The sequence below is a fragment of the Gorilla gorilla genome, chromosome 12, assembly GCF_029281585.2.
Source record: "Gorilla gorilla gorilla isolate KB3781 chromosome 12, NHGRI_mGorGor1-v2.1_pri, whole genome shotgun sequence".
Taxonomy (NCBI): Eukaryota; Metazoa; Chordata; class Mammalia; order Primates; family Hominidae; genus Gorilla; species Gorilla gorilla.
The window spans coordinates 139254453-139265576 of NC_073236.2; positions in this window are offsets into that span (position 1 = coordinate 139254453).

Genomic DNA, 11124 nt, shown 5'->3' on the forward strand with positions numbered 1-11124 from the left:
TTTATCCACTCACTGAAGTTATTTATCCACAGTTTTTATCCACTCACCTCCTGAAGGTTATCTTGGTTAATTCCAGGTTTGGGCAATTATGAGTAAAGCTGCTATAAACGCTTATGTGCGGGTTTCGTGTGGACATAAACATTCAGTTCATTTCGGTAAATGCCAAAACATGTAATTGCTGGATTGTCTGTTTAGTTTTGTAAGGAACTGCTGGACTATATTCTTTCTTTCTTCCTTCCTACCTACTTCCTTCCTTCCTTCCTTCCTTCCTTCCTTCCTTCCTTCCTTCCCTCCCTCCCTCTCTCCTTCCTTCCCTCCCTCCTTCTTTCCTTCCTTCCTTTCTTCCCTTCTTCCTTCTTTTCTCCCTCCCTCCCTCCCTTCCTTCCTTTCTTTTTTTTTTCTTGACTATTCTTGGCAAAGCAGAACATATCAAAACCATGAATGAAGCCCGTCAGGTCTCACAGATGTAGGAGACATGCAGTGTGATAGCAGATCCACTTCAGACCACGTGCTGTGAGCATATCTGAGAAAGGCTGGAAGACAGCAGGGTCAACATAGCTTTGGAGCGTTTGTGTTTGAGGACCTGGGAAAATGGTGAAGCTGTGGGAATCCCAGGAAAGTCACAGGAAGGGTTGGTACGACCTGTGTGAGAGGAAAAGGAAATGAGTGAGGAACGTGGAAAGAAAAATGCAGGGTCTGGGGAATGGTTGGGGAGGGCTCTGTCTGTGGAACTGCCGTTAAGAACGAGCGTGGTTCATATGCGACCACCGACTCCCCCACCCCCCTCGACCTCTGGTGAAAGCCTGGAGGACAATGCGATGGAATAAGAAATAACATATGTGGACCTGAGATGAGGCCACATTTTGGTCTGTTAGACAGCGGGGGGGAAAAAAAACAAAGAAAAAAAGAGAGAGGGAGAGGGAGAGACAGAGAAAGAGTGAAAGAAAGAGACAAAGAAATAAGAAAAGAAAGAGAGAAAGAAAAAAGAAGGAAAGAAAGAAATGAAACAAAAACCTGAGGTCACCCCTTGCAGGACCCTTAGCTGGGCTCAGCTGGAGTATTGGGTTCCACACACTTCTCCTCTGAACACATTTACAACATGATGAATGTTTTTATTTCCAAGGTTAATTTTCAAGTTTACATTCCAAATTATATTTCACATTCTATAGATGTCAGTATTTTTCTAGTTTCTCCAATTTTCTGATGTCAATGAAAACTATCCAGAAGGGTGGCAAAGGCACCCATTCTATGGGTCTGAGACTGACTGCAGGTGGGGAGAGGAGATGCCTGCAGGGACACTGCCTGTGATCTGTGCAGGGCGCCCAGAAGTACGGACAGAGGGTGGCCTAATGACTTACTAGAAACTGAATAGGAATTGAGAAAAGGGATCCCAGCACATGGAGACTGCATCCCTCGGTTCCAGGAAATGCACGGTGCAGAGGTTTGCTGTTGAGTTATCATCCCTGGGTACAGAGCTATGGGTCCTGGAGCTGCCACATGCCTGGATGTGGCACAGGCTTCGGTACACGGGGGGAGTTGATTAATAAACGAAACTACAGGGATTAAGGATGATTTGGGTTTTATTCCAAGGTTCAGTTTGCAAATAAATAAATAAATAAATAAAAATAAGTTAAAGTTCAATTTGGTTGTTTTTGTTACAACAACTGCACTAAGCAATAATGATAACTAGCAATTCAAAGCTTATGTCTCAATTGAAATGTAGATGATAATCCACACACCATTTCAGAAAAAATAATATGTTTCCATCATAAAACATGGAGGTTTAGCAAGAATAGTGCTTTAAGTTAATAATAATTTCTTGGACATTTACGGAGATCTATACACTAATGATTAATTTTATCTAACTAGTTCCACTCTGTTTGTTGAGAACACCTCTATTTCTAAAAATATTCCTGTAGTTGGTTTCTGGAAGAGCCCGTGGAAGGCGCCTACATCCCCAAGGCAGCTCCTAGTGCTGTTGATGTGGCGCCCTGGCACGTGGTCACCCAGTCGCAATCTCTCCTGTGGGCCATCGGATCTAAGTTATGCAAGCTGTAGGTGTTTACCCAGGAAGGTTTTCAGCAAGGCCTGTAGAGACCCGGGGGCCAGCAGGGGGGTGACCCAGATCCTCCCTGCAGCACCAGCCATGTGGTCCATAGAGGAGGCTGTTGAGAAATACAGAGAAAGGAAGATGAAAAATGTGGGTTTATTAAAATTCTCTTGATAAAGTGAGAAGATTCAGTACATATCGAATGTAATTACAATAGGATAGAACAAGAAGAATTAGAGAGAGTATATTTGCAAAAAAATGAGTAAACAATTTGATTACAAAAGCATGCTGTCTATCAAGCAGAATAAATACAAAACAAAGATACATCTGGACATACTGGAGTAAAATTGAGAATAACCAGTCTAAACGTAAAATATGTAAGACAGAGAGAAAACTTTGGCACTGTCTAATAAGAATGACAATTTGGTTGACTGCAGACCTCCAAAAGCAATACTAAAAGTTAAGAGAAGTTTGGAATAATCCCTTAAAACGCTGATAGAAAATAATTGTCAACCTGGTGTGTGTGCCCTGTAAATTATATTTCATGAATAAGAACAAATTTAAAACATTTCAGCTGAAGAAAATTGGGAGGGTTTACTACACACAGACTCCCTGAAGAAACTACTAAGAGATGTCCTCCTTCTTTTACCAGGTGATAGTAAAAGAAGTAAGAAGTTATGGAAGAAAATGAATTGGTTATTTGTTTAAATCTAAAACACATTACAGAAAATTATGATGATTGTGACATTAATGATATTATAATAATAACATGCATTTGAGAGAGAGAGAGAAAGATAAAGTACTGGACAGCAGTAACCGATAATTCAGGAGAAAACAATTGAACATAATTTAATTGTTCAAGCTCTTTATTCTTTACTTTTTAGGAGAAGGCTACAGATATTGCTATGGGCTGGATCGTGTGCTCTCAGAATTTATACGTCCATTCCTAGCCACCGGTGGGACTGTATTTGGTGGTGGCTCCAATAAGGAGATCATCAGGGTAGAAGGAGGTCACCGGGCGGGGCATGGTCCCATCAGGCTGGTGTCCTGATAAGAGGAGACACCACTGAGCTCTCGACTTACAAGAACACAGGGAGACCCTCACAGGAAACAAATTGGGTGCCTCCTTCCTGCCCTGATCTTCAGTGCCCAGCCTCCACAACTGTGAGAAAATAAATTTTTGGTGTTTAAGCCACTCAGTTTGTGGTGTTTGTTAGAGCAGTCTGAGTTAAGACAGATACTAATTAACTTCAGGCCTTGTTAAGTAACTATTAAAGAAATGCGAATGTAGTATATAACCATCAAATCTGTAGAGATAAGAAAACAGAAAAAGAAAACAATCCAAAATAAGATAAGAAAGAAAAAAACTTAAAAAATAAATACATATATACATAAAATAATGTTTTAAATAAAATTTAAAAATAAAAACATACACACAAAACCAAGTTCATTATTTAAGTTTATTGTGGCAAACTTGATTCTCAAACTAGACAAGAGAAGCACAAGAAAGAAAGAACACATAGAGACTTCTATAAATGCAGATGGAAAACTTGCCTATGTTAAGAAAATGAACCCAGCTGTGTATTGAAGAGAAAACACAACATAACTCAGTTTACAATTGTGAAGAGTTCAATGGCTTCATAAAAAAACATTTGATAAAATTCAAAACTCATGAACTGAAAAACAAAATGAACTAATCGAGCAAAAACTATTGACAAAGTAGGAAAAAAGGAAAACTTTTGTAACTTAATAAAGGCTATCTAAACAGTTAAGTAATCGCAGCACTTCATCCTTAGTGTGGAAAATCTAGAACATTTCCTGTTACAGACACTTAAGGCCCTCAGGTGCCTCTCACTTCCCAGCACTAAGGACACGTGCATTGGGTTTTATTATGGCTGCACCCCTCTCTTGGTACCAAATCTCTTTTACTTACTAGTACCTTGTGATGAACAACCTTAAGCCTTAGCTGATGAAAACAGCAGCAGTCACAGTGTTGCTCACAGATCTGTAACTTGAGCAGAGATCCCAGGAGACAGCTTGCCTTTGCTTCATACACTTCAGCTTAGGGCAGCAGGAAGTTTCACTTTCCACATGGACTTGCCCTTGTGACTAGCTAATTGGTGCTGATCAGCAGCAAGGGCTGTGGGTTGGGGCCATGGCAGGGCAGGCCATACAGGCCTCCTCATGGCCTCTTGGGCTGCCTCACAACAAGGTGGCTTGTTCCAAGAACAAAAGTCTCAAGACAACAAGATGCATCACGTTTTCATCCCATGTCATCCCACTCACAGGGGAAGTCACAAAGACTGCCTGGGACACAGGACAGTGACATGGCACCCCATATCCTGGTAGGTGTGTCAAAGTCAGAGTCCCACTGTGAAGGAGCAAGTGTGATGAGGGCTTGTCTTGTGCTGTCTTTGGAAAATGCAATCAGCCACTGCTGATTTTTTCTGTGTGAATTAATTATGTGGTTTTCTCTTGGGGGAGGAGTGTCCAGGTATATTTTAATGGTTTGACAATGTTCTACTTGCCATAGACAACACAGTGTTCATTTTTTCTTAGGCTTTATAACTTTGATGTGTAATACATATGTTCTTCTGTGAGACTCAAATACTTCACTTAGAAAATCCCATCATCTGACAACCTCCTTTGCCTGTGCAGAGCTGTGGTGAATTTTCCATCGCTCTTAGGTCCTCAGAATAAAACCCAATGCCTGCACCATGTGTATAACAGCCTTTGTGACGTGGCCTCCACGGAGAGCCTCATTTTTAGGATGGTAACTTACTCAGGGTGCTGCACCCACACTGATCCTGCAGAACAAGTGTCTTTCCTCGTAGTGGCCCCAGCAGGTTTCCGCCTCTGCTCAGAACATGCCTCTGGCTGAGGTTTACATTGATCTGCTTCTGCACGGCCATCACCTCCTCAGAGGGGACTTCCTGGGCCCCCATCTAAAGTGTCACCCACTCATCTCCACCCAGAAGCCCCACTTTATATTATGTTATAGAAGTTTTACCTAAACTCATTCTGCTCCCTGATGAACTCGCTTGCACTTCCTTAAATGCACACCGGAAGGTGTGCATCCCGAGGGCAGAGCCTGTCCTCCCTGTGCCCCAGTGCTGGGAGCCATGTTTACATCAGAAACCTCCTGGGAAGTGGTTTTGCGTGAACCATTTCATCACAACCCTGTAAGGTAAACGATATTATCTCCATATTTTAGATGAAAAAAGAGATTTCCAGAAAAATGAAAAATTCTGCAGTCCACAGTGATGTTGGTATGGGATCTGGAGCTGTCGTGGCCCAAAGCCAGAGTCCTTTTCTCCTTCCTGACTCAGTGCTGTCAATCTCTGATGTCAGAAGGGCGAGCACCGAAGACAGAAAACAGCGTCCTACACTCAGCGGCAAGGAGAGTTTGAGGAACACACAAGGAGATCTGGAAGCCCGTGTTGTTGCCTCCTCACCAGGAGGCCACGGTGGTCCTGGGAGGTGCCCATGCTCTACTCTGTGTGCCAGCTGAGCAGGAAGTGGACAGGGAAGCAAGGTTGGGTCACATTCTCTGTGTAGAGTGTTTCTCCTTCTCATCATATATTTACACACTTGGAGGGGATGGGTGGAGATTTCTTGCACGCATGGATTGTGTGGTGGTGAAGGTGGGGCAGCTGTCACCCGAACAGTGAGCATCATACCCCACAGGCAATTCCCCAGCCCTCAGCTACTCCCCACCTCCCACCTTCTCTGGTGCCTGTGCATCCGCTCTGCACGTCCACGTGTGTTCCCACCTTTTCCAGTGCCTGTGAGTCCACTCTGCACGTCCACATGTGTTCCCACCTTCTCCGGTGTCTGTGTGTCCGCTTTGCACGTACACATGTGTAAAGAACTTGACACTGCGACCCGGTCAGGAGACAGCGGCAGGTGTGTGAGGCACGAAGCCAGGAGGAGCCGGGGCTGCAGCACAGCAGGGAAATAATAAATTTGTGCTGGAAAAGGGTGCTTGGGAGGAGAATCTAAGAACCTCATGGAGAAACATGGTTTGGGTATGAGAAGGAATTTGTCCCACATTAAGAAGTAGATAGAGGCATATGTTCTGCGAACCCTGGGAAATGGATGGGAACCCAGGCCCCAGGTGCCCCATGCTTCCCACAGTGGACGCCATGAGGACAGCCTCAGCTCACTGTCAGGGCCTCCACCTCCAGTGGGTCAGCTCCCTGGCACCCAAATATGCGAGGCTACTACACGCCGGGCACTGTGGCTGGTGTTTCAAGAAGCTGTCAAGGTCATACAGATACAAAGTCCACAAGCTGGAAGCAGAGACTGGTTCCGGTGATAAAATGTGACCACCCCTTCTGTGGCTCCCCACCCCTAGCTGAGAGTCCAGGTGGAAGTGAACCAAGCTCCTAGACAATGTGGAATGTACCGTTTAGGCGTTGAAGGAACGCATGAACACTTGTATTATCTCAGCCACGGGGAAGACTTGACAGAGCCACTGATTTACAGCAATCTTACTGTGGCCTGTACCCAGTCTGTGAGAAAACTATGCAATCATACAAGATTGTATTTAAGGTTCAATATGTTTTTAATTTTTCAAAAGACATCACTTGGCGGGTAGGCCCAGATTGGAGAAGCAGGAGGTTTAGGAGCTGATGAAATGGAAGGTGTGGATGTGGGAGGACACTGCGGAAAGACAGCTGAGCCTGCAGGTCTCATTCTACGCACCTCAGGTGGGTTCTGTGGCCGTGCTGGGCTCCTGGGTCAAGGTGGACAGCTGAGCAGCTGTTTCTCTCTGCTTCTTCCAAGTCCCCATTAAAATTACGATAATAAAATGGAAAGATGGAGACCAGCAGTCAAGTGAGTAGGGCAGGGGTCATGAACTTGAGCCCAACACAGGAAGCTTGAAGAGCGTGGAAGCCACAGAGAGAGTCTCCCTCCCTGGAAAGGAACAGCGACTAGGTGAAAGGCAAATTCTCACCAGCAACAGAGACAGGAAGCCTCCAGCTGCTCAGAAACCATGTCCATCAATTCAACTCTTGAGAATAAAGGTTGAATAAGGACATTCTCAGAAGAAAAGAAGAAATCTTATGAAAATAAAAACACTATCCTAGAGTAAGATAAACAAAACAAACAAAAGTTTTAAGAATTTGAAAGAATAAAAAAAGTGTTCTTAATCGTAGATGATATTTTCTACAGAGAAATCCCAAAATAAGATATAGATAGATGACAAATACTAACAAGAGAGTTGGGGGAGATCACTCGATATAAAGATCAATGTACATCAATTTGTTTTTATAACAAAATAGACAGCTAGAAATGCATTTTATAAAAGATGTCTTTTACAATATCAACCAAAATTGTAAGTTTCCAAGAAACTAATCTAAAATATGTGCAAGATTTTTATGAATAAAATTACAAAATTGTTTTAAAAGATGTAAAGATGGCTTAATGGAAACGTATGACATATTGACAGGTAAGAAAAGCTGATGTCACACATAAGGGGTTTCCAGATTGGTCTGCGGAGTCAAGCCCAGCCCAGTGTGACCTGAAAGTGACCCTGAGTGCAAAGGCCCTGGATCTGCCAAGAGACTCCTGAGGACAGGAGCGGCCCATGCTCTGACGGACACCACGGCCGCTCACGGATTCTTGGCAATTCCTGCACTGCGGTCTGGGTGAAGTGAACGGAAGCACTCATAGGTGGCCCCACAGGCCCAGGTGTGGCCCAGCGGGTGTGGGCTGTGGTGGGAAGAAAGGGCTGCAGCCGGGGGACCAGGCCTTCACCGGGCACCGCAACAGCCCATGGTTCCTGGAATGAGTGTACCTCGGACCTCACAGCTCAGCAGCCATTAATTCCCACACGCCCAGGTGTGGCCCAGCTGGGTACAGGCCACAATGGGAAGGATGGGCTGCAGCTGGGGGACCAGGCCTTCACCGGGCACCACAACAGCCCATGGTTCCCGGGCTGAGTGCGCCTCTGACCTCACAGCTCAGCAGCTGTTAATTCCCGTGGCTCAAGGACTTGTGGATGCTGAAACCCTAAACCTTCTACAGGAGAAATGAGAGAACAGATTTCTGACTTTGGTGCAAGGACAAATGTTCTAAACAAGATCTAAAAATCCATTAACAATACAGGGAAAATGGACAAAGTTGACTACATTAAAAATACGAATTTATCTTTTCAAAGTTCTATTGTTCCACACCATTGTAGGAAGATTATAGTAAACAAGAATAGACAGTTTCAAGTAGCTGGAAGGATACTGAGTGTTCCCTACACAAAGACGTGGTCAGTGTTTGCATGGCTATGCTAATTACCCTGACCTGAGTGGCACAGGCATGCATCAAAGCATCACTGTCTACGCCGCAAAGATGCACAAGAATCATGGGCCAGTTACAACAAAATCTACATCTTCAAGTCATTTGAAAACATAGAAACTGGTAGAAGGTTGGCAGCACACAGATTAATAATTAGCAAAGACATTTATGTCCAGAGTATATGGAGAATTTCTAAGAATCCACAAATAACTGAAAAACCAGGCAAGAGGGAACTGAGCAGAACCATGCAGAGCCCGTGCATGAGGAAGATAGAATAAGACGCTCTGGATGAAAATGGACTCATACGCTCTAATTAGCAGCCCCTTGTTTGTTATTTATTTCAACTCCTTATTTTCTGTAAATCCCAAAGGCTGGGTCCTTTGCTGGGAGCAGGTATGAAGGGAAAGGGAAAAAAATGATGGTGGCTCCGAGATGCACTAGAGCCTTCTCCATGGGCCAAGCAGGACCGTCTCCTTCACGTCAGACCATGCCTCCAAGGTGATGGAGCCATTTTACGATGACATCTGCTGCAGTCACAAGGAATAAGAAAACTCAGGTATTGATCTTTCTACCTCATTCGCCTCTAAATGCAGGGACGTGTGGGGGGCCCGTTGCAGCCTCTGAAGAGCAATCTCCTGTGCAGTTCCTCACTCAAAAACAAAACCGAGCCGAGCCGCAAGTTCACTCTGCCAGGCCCTCTTAGACACAGATCCGTGCGGAGTGGCCTCAGCCATCATGTGGTACTAATTTAGGTTATTGCAGCTCCATAATGACCTTCACTTTACCAACAGTCAGTCTGACAACACCCCACCCCACTGAGTTGCTAAAATATTTTAGAATCCATTCCAGAAAATTGCTTCTCCAGATTTCCGAGTAGCAACTGCTATTGATTTGATTGCACTCACCCGTGTAAACAGAATGTTTGGAATTCTTCATACGTTTCCCATTATTTAGTGTCACACAAACCATATAACAGAGGCTTCGAGCAGAAGAGATTCGGGACTAAGCGGTGTTTGCAGATGGTCCTCAGTCCATTCCACGACCAGGCTCAGGAGACACAGATCTGTGGGACTTGCCATCCAGGAGCTGTCATCCTCTTAAGCTCAGCGAGGTCTTGGTCACCCTCCTCGTCAGCTCCAAGCAGTGCCATGTGTGTGGCCAAACCCAAGCTGCTGGGTCAGGCATTTGGCCGCAGTCCTGGCCTTGCCCGGCTGGTTGTTTGCATGGCCGGCTGGTAGACGGTCATAAATAAAGTTCTGAGCCTTCCCCTCAGGGCACAGACAGCAAAGCCCATGGCCTGGGGCTGCAACAGGGATGCATGCAGAGACACACATCCTCCCTTCCTGCGGGGCTAGCACCACCTGAACTTCCAGCACCACCAGGTGCTGAGGCCACAGTGGGACAGAGCTGCTCCCTGTCTTGGGATGCCAAGATCACAGTGGGTCAGAGCTGGTTTCTGTCATGGGACATCAAGGTTGCAGTGGGACAGAGCTGGTCCCCATCAGGAGACATCGAGGCCACAGTGGGACAAAGCTGGTCCCTGTCGGGTGACATTGAGGCCACAGTGGGACAAAGCTGGTCCCCATCATGTGACATTGAGGCCACAGTGGACAGAGCTGGTCTCTGTTATGGGACGTTGAGGCCACAGTGGGACACAGCTGGTCCCTGTTGTGGGATGTTGAGGCTGCAGTGGGAAAGAGCTGGTCCCCATCTTGGGGCAGCGAGATCACAGTGGGACAGAGCTGGTCCCCATCATGAGACATCCCCGGGGTGAGCTCTGTCCCCTTTGGGGTACTGTGAGGGACAAGCAAGGAATGATGCAATCAAGACGCAGAGGCCAGCGAAGGCAGAGTGTGTCCTGAGCACACAGGGGTTCCAGGGCAGCTCCATCATCCCATGACCTGGGCCATGTGTGAACACCTTCAACAGACAAACGCAGCATCACTCTACTCCTAATTTGCTTCTGTCCCTGGGTTTTAAATCTTAAAGCCTGGCACCAAATTCCAGCTAACCACTCAAATTAAACCATGAGAACTTTCTCAGCTGCCCCGATGCGGGGGCCTTCCCAGGCGAGTCCATCTCCAGACCCCGAGTGTCTGTGGCTGCCACCCTCTCTGCACTCGCATCACCCCCACCTCTCCCATCCCTGCTGCGCTCGGAAGCCACTCTGGAAATGCAGGAGGATGCTGCCCCTTCCTCGCTGTGCTCTGCCTTAATTCTGAGAGAAATGCAGGCTGCAGAGGGCCAGGCATCCCACCCCAGGCCCCCTGATGGCATCCCTGCCTCCACTAGCAGGCCTGGCCAAGGGCTGGGATCTCCCCATCATGCTTGTGTCTCTCCTACAGGGACACCATGTCCTCCCGCAATTCCATTCCCCCGGACAGCCCAGGCACCCTGCAGAGGTTTTGCTTGAGTGAACAAATAGACTCCTGCATGGCTGTCGGGAGGGGCAGGCCAGGCAGCAGAGAGGGACTTGGACTGGAGCGTGTGGGAGAGAACTTCTCGTCTTCAGATCCTGACACCACCACAGAGGAGCGGAGCCTTAGGTCAGAATGGGAGTGGCAAGACTCAGCCTCCAGGCCAGACATCTGCAGCCATCCATGCCCACGCTCCGGCTGATAGGGCCAGGGTGAATCCAGCATCAGGGGCCAGGCGCACCAGGCACTCAGCTACCTCCTGCTCACCCCTGGCTGCTGACTTGTCCTGAGCTCAGGGCTGCACTGGCACCCTAGCCCTTCTATTTGGACTTTTGGAGGATCCGCCTCTGAGAGAGCTGCATT